The following is a 10,070-nucleotide window of genomic DNA, read 5'->3' as shown; positions in this document are numbered from 1 at the left end:
CCTGAGACTTTCAGGGGTGCTCCCTGATTCCAAGAAGGACCTCTCGGCCTTGCTGATGACTCAGAGTAGGTGCTGAGCCGCCGGGCCCTGGAGCATGTGGAGGAAGTGAGATCATACCTGAGGGGCGGGGACGGCAGGTACATTTGCCGGGGCTCGGCTGGACCCACCCCACCTGCTGTCACGCCTGCACCGCCGGATTGCCCATCCCTGTGCTCATGGACGCACGTGCAGACTGCTTCCAGAAACGGTCAGAGCCCTTAGCAGGAGGCAGCCCACCTGGGCTCCCTCAGGTTTCTAAGGGAATCTGAGCAAGTCAGCGAACAGTTCTGCACCTCCGTTTCTGCGTCTGTAAAATGGGTGTGATGATCTCAGGTCAGCTCTGCCTCTGCAGCCCACGTGACAGCCGGGGTGCCCTCTGCCTGCCTGCCCGGGGCAGCATCGCCTGGGGAAGTCAGGGAGCTCATCTCAGGGAGAGCCCAGGGTGGAGCGGGCGGCAGGGTGACCAAGCCCTTGCCCTTGACCATGGGTGGAGGTGGAAGATCATGGGACACGGAAGCTTCCAGAGATGAGCAATCATGACACAAGGACAGGCCTGGGTGAGTCAGGACTCCCAGGGCCTCTCTTCTCTCTTCAACCCATTGTCTGTCGGGATTTCCGCAAAGGCCGGACTGGCCAGCTGGGGGGCCCTTCTCCATCCCTTCCAGACCCGGGGTGAGCCCAGCCCTGTGATGAGGAGTGGAAGGCAAGCGTGGCAGGGCTGATGTCCTCCCTCAGCATTTCTCCTTTTCTCCCTGTGGTCACACCCATGTCCCCAAGCTGTTTGATGGGGCAGGAATCTCCCTCCGCCTTGGACTGCCAGGCAACCCCCAGCAGCCTTGTCTCTGGGGCTGGACCCCTTTTGAGTCTGCTGGGAGAGGCCTTGCCTGGAGAACTGTGCCAGGACAGGCAAGGGGGCACAGACTGGAGCCAGAGACCACAGTGGCCCCTTGTTCTGAGGGCTGTGTCACCTCTGTCTCCCCAGCTGCATGGGTGTGTGAGGGTGGGGTGGGGGGGTGGCATGCCTTGTCTGCCTTAGCAGCCCGTGCTGTGTCTGGGGGCTCCCAGTGTGTAGCCTAGCTTCAGGGAAGAAGAATTTATAGGGCTGCTGAAAGGAGGAAGTGTGACTTCAGGCCTTTAAAAAACCTTTTACCTAAAAGTAGGTAAAGCAGAGAGGGAGTGTGTGTGTGTGTGTTTTATGGGAAGAAAGAACAAAGCGGGTAATTGCAGCGTTCCAGTGTACACATGGACCCACATCCATCCCTTCCCCCCTTATCCTTAGCTTCCCTGCAAAGCCTCCAGGGCAGGCTGGGGACCAGGCCAGGACTCTAATTGTGGGGTGCACTCCAGGGTGGGTCCCCCTCCAGCAGGCTGAACAGGACCCAGTGGAGGCGTAGGACAGCCTCGGGAGCCCCGATCTTCTGACTGTCCCCTCCTTCTCTCCTGGAAGCCAGCCCTCTCCTCTCTCCCCAAGCCCCCTCAAGTAGGACCGACCTGGAGCTGGTGGTCCAGCACCTCCACCACCCCCCCAAAACCTCCAGCAGACTTAGAGCTCCAGGTGGAGGTGGGGCTAGACCTGCTTTCATGCACCTTGTGATGTTTGTGGTCCTGGCAGCCGCGGGCCTCTGGCTGCTCTACTTTCCAAGTCGCAAAGATTACTCCTTTTTTTTTTTTTGGTCTTTTTTGGGCCATACCTGCAGCATGTGGAAGTTCCCAGGCTAGGGGTCAAATCCAAGCTACAGCCACTGGCATACACCACAGCCACAGCAATGCAAGGTTCAAGCTGCATCTGTGACCTACACGGCAGCTCCAATGCCGAGCCTTAACCCACTGAGTGAGGCCAGGGATGGAACCCACGTCCTCATGGATACTAGTCAGTTTAGTTACCACTGAGTCACAATGGGAACTGCAAAGGTTATTCTTATTAATGTTGCTCTTACTGATAGTATTTATCATGGTAATAGATTTATATTTGAATGGTGTTTTCAACCTTTCCAATACACTTTCACATCTATTGTCTAACTTCAACCTTGGTGATAGGACAGGAGCTTTTACCCCTGTTTTATTACCAAACTGAGGCATGAAAAGATTTGCCTAAGGTCCCATAACTGGTTGATAACAGGGTGGACTGGTGACAGAACTGCATGTGCATCAGCCATGCCCCTGGCACTCCAGGTGCAATCTCCCTGAACCCCACCATTTTTTTCTCTTGTAGGAATAGATTCAGCGTATAAATGCCTCCCTCCCTCCACTTTGGAATATTTACTGTGGGCTTGGAGGGCTAGTCCTACCTATAAGTCAGGCAGCCCTGGCTTCCTAAAGCAGACTGCCAGCTCGGCGAATGGGCGCAAAGCAAGGCCATCAGAGGGGCTGAGGGGCCACAGAAGGCGAGTGCAGAGAGTGGTGGATGCCCGGCGCCTCTGGGACTCACTGCTCACTCCTAAGCATTCAGGCCCCTAGAGGCCCCGTGTTGGGGTACAGGTTCATGGCCCCAGCCATCTGGCCCCAGGTCCCTGCCTCCCAGAGTTGAGGTGCTCTCAGCTCACCACTGGTACAAGCCATCAGTATGGTGGCTGGTGGCTGGGACCATCTCTGACCCAGCTGTGGTTCTTGATTCCCCCCTCCCTTCCATAGGCTAAATGTATTTCCAGAATATGTCCTTGGACCCTGCCCCATGAGCGCAGCTCTGGGCTTCTCACACATGTGCCAAGGTCATGGGCCAGACGTGCGTGCCTTCTCAGGCCCGTCCAGTTTCCCCAGCCAATCTGGGCACCTCTCTCTTAGATTTCGGACTCTCCAAGTCCGACAGGGCCCTGGAAGGGGCTGGTGGCCTGGGCAATGGGTGACAGCTGTCTCTCCCGGTGGTGATGAAACCATCTCTCTGAGATGCCAAGCCTGAATCCTTTTTCTTTTTTTTTTTTTTTGGTCTTTTTGCCATTTCTTGGGCCGCTCCCATGGCATCTGGAGGTTCCCAGGCTAGGGGTCCAATCGGAGCCACAGCCATTGGCCTACACCAGAGCCACAGCAACGCTGGATCCGAGCTGCGTCTACGACCTACACCACAGCTCACGGCAACGCCGGATCCTTAACCGACTGAGCGAGGCCAGGGATTGAACCCACAACCTCATGGTTCCTAGTCAGATTTGATAACCACTGAGCTATGACGGGAACTCCTAGCCTGACTCCTTTTTTGAGAGCTCTTCTCTCCCCTCCCCGGGGCCCTTCATGGGGCAGGTGGCCTTAATGAGACCAAAGGGGACTGCTGCTGCTGCTGCTGGTGGAACATCTAGCAGTAGCTGGGCCTACAGACCCCTGGAGGAAGGAAGAAGGCTGGGCTCAGAGCCCAGTCCCAGTTTTTGTTGTGTGGGGAAGTGGGAGATTCTGGTTGCTTGTGTGTGCGTTTAAACTCTGACCAGTATGTACCCAGGGCAAGATGGCTAGATGCTCACCGCCTGGCCTGCCCCTGCCTGCCCTGCTCTTGGCCCTTGAGGAGGGCTCGAGGCCTCAGTTTTCGGGCCGGGGTGTGAACTATGGGCCATCGGAGCTGTTTCTCAGGAGCTGAGTGGAAGGGAATAAGGACCTTCCTGGCACTCAGGGGACACCAGCCAGCAGAGGGGTGGAGGGAGAGTGACATTTTGCTGGGGCCATGGAAACAGGACATTTAAATTTTTTTGTCTTTTTAGGACTGCACCTGCGGCATATGGAAGTGCCCAGGCTAGGTGGTCAAATTGGAGCTGCATCTGCGACCTACACCACAGCTCATGGCAATGCCAGATCCTTAACCCACTGAGCAGGGCCAGGGATTAAGCTGGCATCCTCGTGGATACTAGTTGGGTTCTTAACCTGCTGTGCCACAAAGGGAACTCCCAGGATATTTTTAGTGTACTCGGCCTCCCAGAAAAGCACTCTGTAAACTGGAGCTTGAGGCAGCACGGGCCGGTGCCAGGGTGGGCCTCCTGTCAGTGTATGTGGGAGGGATTTGGACTAGAGGGTTTGAGATGTTTTTGGTTTCTGCGGCTTAGACAGCTCAAGGTGTCAGATGGAGTGAGGAAGCACAGACAGACCCCTCGTGGCCATGAGGCTGCGCACACCCGCCCCCATCCCCTTTTCTGAGCATCTTCCCAGGGGTGTTTCCCAATCAGGCTGCCCTCGGGAGGGAGAATCAGGTGCAAGCAGTTTTGGTAGAAGCATTCTCAGAGAGACATCTGCCCCTAAATATTGCCTACTGCTGCTACCAGAGTCCTAGCGGTAGAAGTCCCCTGTTATGGAGGTACATAACTTGGGAGGAATTTTTTTTTTTTTTGGCTTTTTAGGGCTGCACCCCCAGTATATGGAAGTTCCCAGGATAGGGGTTGAATCTGAGCTACAGCTGCCGGCCTATACCACAGCCACAGCAACTTCAGATCCGAGCCGTATCTACAACTTACACCACAGCTCATGGCAACACCGGATCCTTAACCCACTGAGCGAGGCCAGGAATTGAACCTGCATCCTCATGGACACTGGTAGATTTGTTTCTGCTTCACTACAATGGGGGCTCCCACTTGGGAAGATTCTGATGAATACTTCTACTGGTCATTGTAAGGGGCCGAACAGGAAAGGAGACAATGGCATCTGGGGAGTTCTTATGACGTCAGGCAAGGGGCAAGGGCCAGAGTATGACTTAGGGACTATGGCAATAGTTTTTACCTCTCCAGGGTAAGAGTTGGAGGGAGAAGGGGGGGGGTGGCCTTCGCTGGGGCCAGACCCTGCTGGAGCAAGCCGTGTGCTGGAGGGCGAGCCTGCAGGTCCAGGCTGGACTCTGGTGGCCCACCAAGGAGGCCAGCCTTCTCTGTCCCTCCTGTCTCTTGGTTCTTGGGCCCGGCAGCTGTTGGCAAGGCCCAGGAGGCCAGGCCCATGGATTGTTCCCCCTGAAGTTCTTGGCTTCCTGAAGAGCAAATCTCAGTACCCTGGACTGTAGCCACACGCCCGGAAGATAGGTGGTCACCTTTGGCAACCAAGCCAGATGAGCTAGAGAGTGCGACTCATTCAAGAGTTGTCCCCAGGACTTGAGCGTCCTCAAAGTGTCCATTTTGAAGATGTAAATTTATTTTTGGAATTTTTTTTTTTTTTTTTTTTTTTTTTTTTTGGTTGCACTTATGGCATGTGGAAGTTCCCGGGTCAGAGATCTAACCTGAACCACCTCAGCAATTCAAGCTGCTACAGTGACAATACTGGATCATTAACCCACTGCTCCACAAGGGAACTGCCGGAATTATTTTTAAAGATCACCTAATGGAGAGTTTAGGTTAGAGAAACTGCCACTGTCTCGTGTCTCTGTTTTAAAGGTCACTTTTTTTCAGGGAGGCCTTTACTAACCATCCCTTCAAAATTAGGCCTTAGGTGGCCCTTTTTTTTTTTTTTTTTTTTTTTTTGAACACATACTTATCTGGTCTAGTTATGTGCCCTATACTGTTTTAAGGCTTTGCAAATATTGACTCATTCTATCCCATGACTGCCCTGTAAGTATTCCTACTTGGTCTATTTTATAGTTCCAGGGGAAATTAAGGCACAGAGAGGTCAGGGGACTTGCCAGAGTTGTACGGCTGGTGAGTGGCAGAGCTTGGATTCAAACTCAGCAGTCTGGCTTAGAACTAGCAGTCTAAGCAGGGTGTTCTGCTGACCCCAATCCTAGCCTTCCGTGCACTCTGTCCATCTTCCCTTCAGACACTGGGCATCTTGTCCTTGCATCCACTTTGCTGTGCATAGCTGAGCGCATGCGCAGATAAATGAGAGAGGGGGAGATTGCCCATCATCCAACTACCTCAGTGCTGTAATTATGATAATTCTGACAGAGTGTAGATCTCCAGACCCGGTCGAGAACCGCTCCTGCCAGTCCTGTCATCATCTTTGTCAGGGCATGACAGAGGACTGTGCCAACACACCTGGGGCAAGAGGTGGGCGAGGCGCTTCACGCCCGCGCCTGGTTCCTGGTTAGCCCCCGCCCGGCTCTCTGCCTTGATCTTGTCCTTGCTCGCTCCCCTGCTGTCTCTCCGAGTCTCCTTATCGCTGTCTGCCTGTCTCATCTACTCCTCTTTGTTCCCATCTGTGCCTCCAGACCCTCTCCCAGCCACTGGGGTCTGAGGACATGAAATAGAGGTTTTATTTTACGATCACGAGCAGGCAGTATAAAACAAACATTAGCACAGCTGGCGGAAAGTGTAGGCAGGTGGTTATTTGGGATCCTAAAAAGCAGGATAAAGTTGAGTTATTTTTAGCTTGTGGATTCAGAAGCTGCTGGAATCCTGAGCTCTAGTTCATTGCCTGCACTGGCTGCCCCTCTGCAGTGGCAGTGCCAAGGGTGGCATGACGCTTTAAGTCTCCCCAAGTTTCTGTTCGTCTCAAATTAAAACAGTGTTTGCAGAGTTCTCATTGTGGCGCAACAGGATCGGTGTCATCTCTGCTGTGCCAGGATGCATGTTTGATCCCTGGCTCGGCACAGAGGGTTAAGGATCCAGTGTTGCCACCACTGTGGCGTCGGTGGAAACTGCAGCTAGGATCTGATCCCTGGCCCAACAACTCCATATGCCATTGGGCGACCAAAAAAAAAGAAAGAAAAGAGTGTTTGCTATGAGAACACAACTACAAAATGCATCCCTACACCCCCTCCCACCACTGCCCATAAGCTCTCCCCTCCTCCCCCGAGTACCAACTCTGGAGCCTCCAGAGCTCATGGAAGGATCCATCTCTTCTCTCTGCTAATCGTCTTCCTTGGGCCTCTATCACAAGTGGGGCTAGAAGGCTCAGTTTGCTCATTCATTCATTCACTCACTGAATGATTCATTGCTGGTCCCTGGAACAAGCTGACAAGCACCACTCATTAGAAGGCAATACAAAGCAGTAGAGACTACCCATGGGGCAGGGTCCCTATCTCAAGAGATTTCGGAGGCCAGCTGAAGACGCCACCTGTGTGAGTGAAACGTTAAATGGCAATGAAGGGGTTAACCAATACTCCATTGGCAGCAACATCTGTCACCAGTGGCTGTGATGTGGTTCAAAGGCGCACAGGACAAATTCCAAGACCTGAGTCCCCGGGCAGGAATGGAGGCTTTGTGGAAGGGTGGGTGGGTTTGCCCTGGGCCTGGAAGATGAGTAAGGTGAGTAGGAGACGCACAGCTGGCGAGGTGGGGGACGGGCGTTTCAGGCAGAGGACGAGTGGGGGGCGTGGCCAGCAGGACCAGAAGCACAGCCTGGGACTCAGAGATGAGTGGGCCAGGTGGCACCTCTGACCAAGACTCCTGGGGCTGGCGGGGAGTGTGATGCTGAGTATCAGGGATGCCCATAGACTTAAAAAAAACCAAAAAACAAAAACGCTTGGGACCCAGCTGTGTTACACAGCACACAAGCCAGTGTGGGAGAAAACCATACACGGAGCCACTCTCAGACCCACACAGAAGGAGGTGGTTCACGAGATGTGGGCCACAGGGTGACAGAGGCTGGAGATCCAGCATTTTCAGGGGCCAGGGTCCCCTTAGTGAGTGACTCCAGGGCTCACCTGTGCTGGGCCAGCTGCGGGGCCCTTCCAGTCCCTGGTCCTGAGCTGAAGTGACTCTGCCTTGGTTTCAGTTTCACAGAAGGCAAGGGTCGGGCAATGGGCTGGTCTGGGCATGTGTCCCCTTTAGGAGCCTCCTGGGTCAGTCTCTCCCATGGCCCGTTGGTCCTGACAGACCCCTGACCGCCTTGGGAGCCCCAAGGTGAGTGCAGTCTACTTAAGCAGTGGCCTAATGCTGGGGTCTTGTCTGGCCCCTGTCCCACCAGAAACCAGTAGATTCTGGGAACACTTTTCTAGCCCCACCTGAACCCTGCTGGTCTAGTGGCGGCAGAGCACCAGGCACAGAGTGAGCCTCCGTAAGTATTTCCTGATGGAATTCCCATTCCTCACATCGCTGACAGCTGACCATCCTTGCCCAGGTGGCTTCATCGTCTTCCCCACCCTCCAAACCTCTGCAGAGGCCACCGCTGCACCCTTTCCTCACATCCTGATGTGGAGGAGGCACCTCTTATTTTTCTCTCTGTGGGTGTCCTAGCCACAAGCCCCACTTGCCACCCTCTCCCCACCCAGGTCTCTGGGACCTGGCCTCCAGGGACTCCCACCTTTGCTGGCTGGCCCCATAGTGGCTCCTTGGGCAGAAGAACTTTGAATCAAGGGCAAAAAGCCCATGTGAGCACCTAACTGGCAGAGAACTTGGAAAGAGGAGCAGCTTCATTGTCCAGAGCAGGCCAGCCGGGAAGAGAAAGCAGTGTGTCTGCCTCGAAAATCATATGTATGTGCATCAAAATTTATCCATGATGCATCTTTGCATGAACATATGGGTGTATGTTCACATTTTGGCTGGATGGATTTTTCCTCCTGCCATCTTGACTTTTGTCCATTTCAGCATGTGTTGGGCTGTAGAATCCTGGGGTTTGGGTATCAGGTCTGGGAAGGGGGTTTGAGCAGCCTGGAAAGGGTGTGCTTCCTCGGCACTCGAGGCCTTCCTGTGGAGGCAGGGAGGAGATTTAGGGTTTAGAGCGTTGCCACATCTTATGAGAAGTGAATTCGGTGACCGTGGAGGGCCCTTTAATTCCCATGAATCTGATTCCAGGCTACGTTGCAAAGCAACCTGGACATAACTAAGAGGTTGTTGATGCATTTCTTTTTTTTTTTTTACTTTTTAAATGGTTTTTATTTTTTTCCATTATAGTTGGTTTACGGTGTTCTGTCAATTTTCTACTGTTCAGCAAAGTGACCCAGTCACACATGCATATATACATTCTTTTTCTCACATTATCAGGCTCCATCACAAGTGACTAGATGTAGTTCCCTATTCTATACAGCAGCATCTCACTGCTTATCCATTCCAAAGGCAATAGTTTGCATCTATTAACCCCAGACTCCCAGTCCATCCACTCCCTCCATGTTTGAGGCACATCTTCCAGCCTTTCTGTGCCTCAGTTTCCTCACCTGTAAAACGAAGGTAACAACAGTAACTGTTAAGGGCTGTAGTGAGAATGTATAGCACATAGGAAGCGCTTGGTGGGTGACACGTGGTATGTGCTCAGTCGGTGCAGGTGGTCGTTGTTAAAGTTGTGGTTCTCGTTGGAGGGCCCTGCCTGGAACACCCATCTGGCTCTTTGGGGTCAGTTTCAACTGTCTCCCCAGCTTCCAGCCCTGTTCCTGCCCTAAAACTCCCCTGATGAAGAGAAGTGCTCCCACCCCTGAAGCTCTATCCCATAGTCCGCTCAGCTGGTCATCAGGGCAACCCCGGCCACACCCCACTCCCACTCGGAAGCTTTGGCCTTGCCCAGGATCTACCCATCTGGGTCCCTGGAAGGGAGAGACCACCGAATCCTAAACTCAGAGGTGCCATTGCTTCCTGGCCCAGCCAGGGCACTCCTTTATTTCCTAAACTAACTGGAGTCCAAGATACATCGCTGTGCTGCCAGTCCAGGGAGGGTGGGGCTTCTGGCAGGGAGCAGCTCAGCACCTGCTTCCCGGCTGTGCAAACGGCACTTTTGCAAACAAAGCAGCCATTTCTGCTCCTACTCCCTCTAACTGGTCTTACTTCCTGGAGGAAAGGGAGGGGCTTACTCCCCGTTGTGCTTCTGCCTTGAGTGCCTTGCAAGGTGACTTGCCCCCGGCTGTCCTCTCCACCCCTGAGGGGCCTTGAGTTTGGTCTCATCTCCACACAGAGGGGTTGGGGGGTTCTCCTTAAGCCACTGGCCACCCCCAACCCACCACCCCGGGGCAGGAGCAAGAAGCCTGGAAATTAAGATCAGAACTTGGAAGGGGTCATTGGCTTCAACCTCATCATTTCAAAGAGGAGAAAACTGAAGACAGAGAGACGCAGACTCCTCTGTTCGAGTACACTGGCTGAGGAGGGCGTGCCTCCCCACCCCTGCCCCCACGCTATCCTGGGGGAAAAAAATCAAAATCAGTACTGAGTGGTCTCAATTACTCATCAGTTTTGCCTTTTTCTGAGACTTTTTTTGAGAGGGCTGAGAATCTCCATGCC

Source organism: Sus scrofa, chromosome 5 (genome assembly GCF_054392235.1).
Source record: "Sus scrofa isolate SSC_HxYL_T2T_F1_AM1 chromosome 5, Sscrofa_HxYL_maternal_Yorkshire_Landrace_v2.0, whole genome shotgun sequence".
Classification (NCBI taxonomy): Eukaryota; Metazoa; Chordata; class Mammalia; order Artiodactyla; family Suidae; genus Sus; species Sus scrofa.
Note: the sequence above shows the minus strand (reverse complement) of the source record.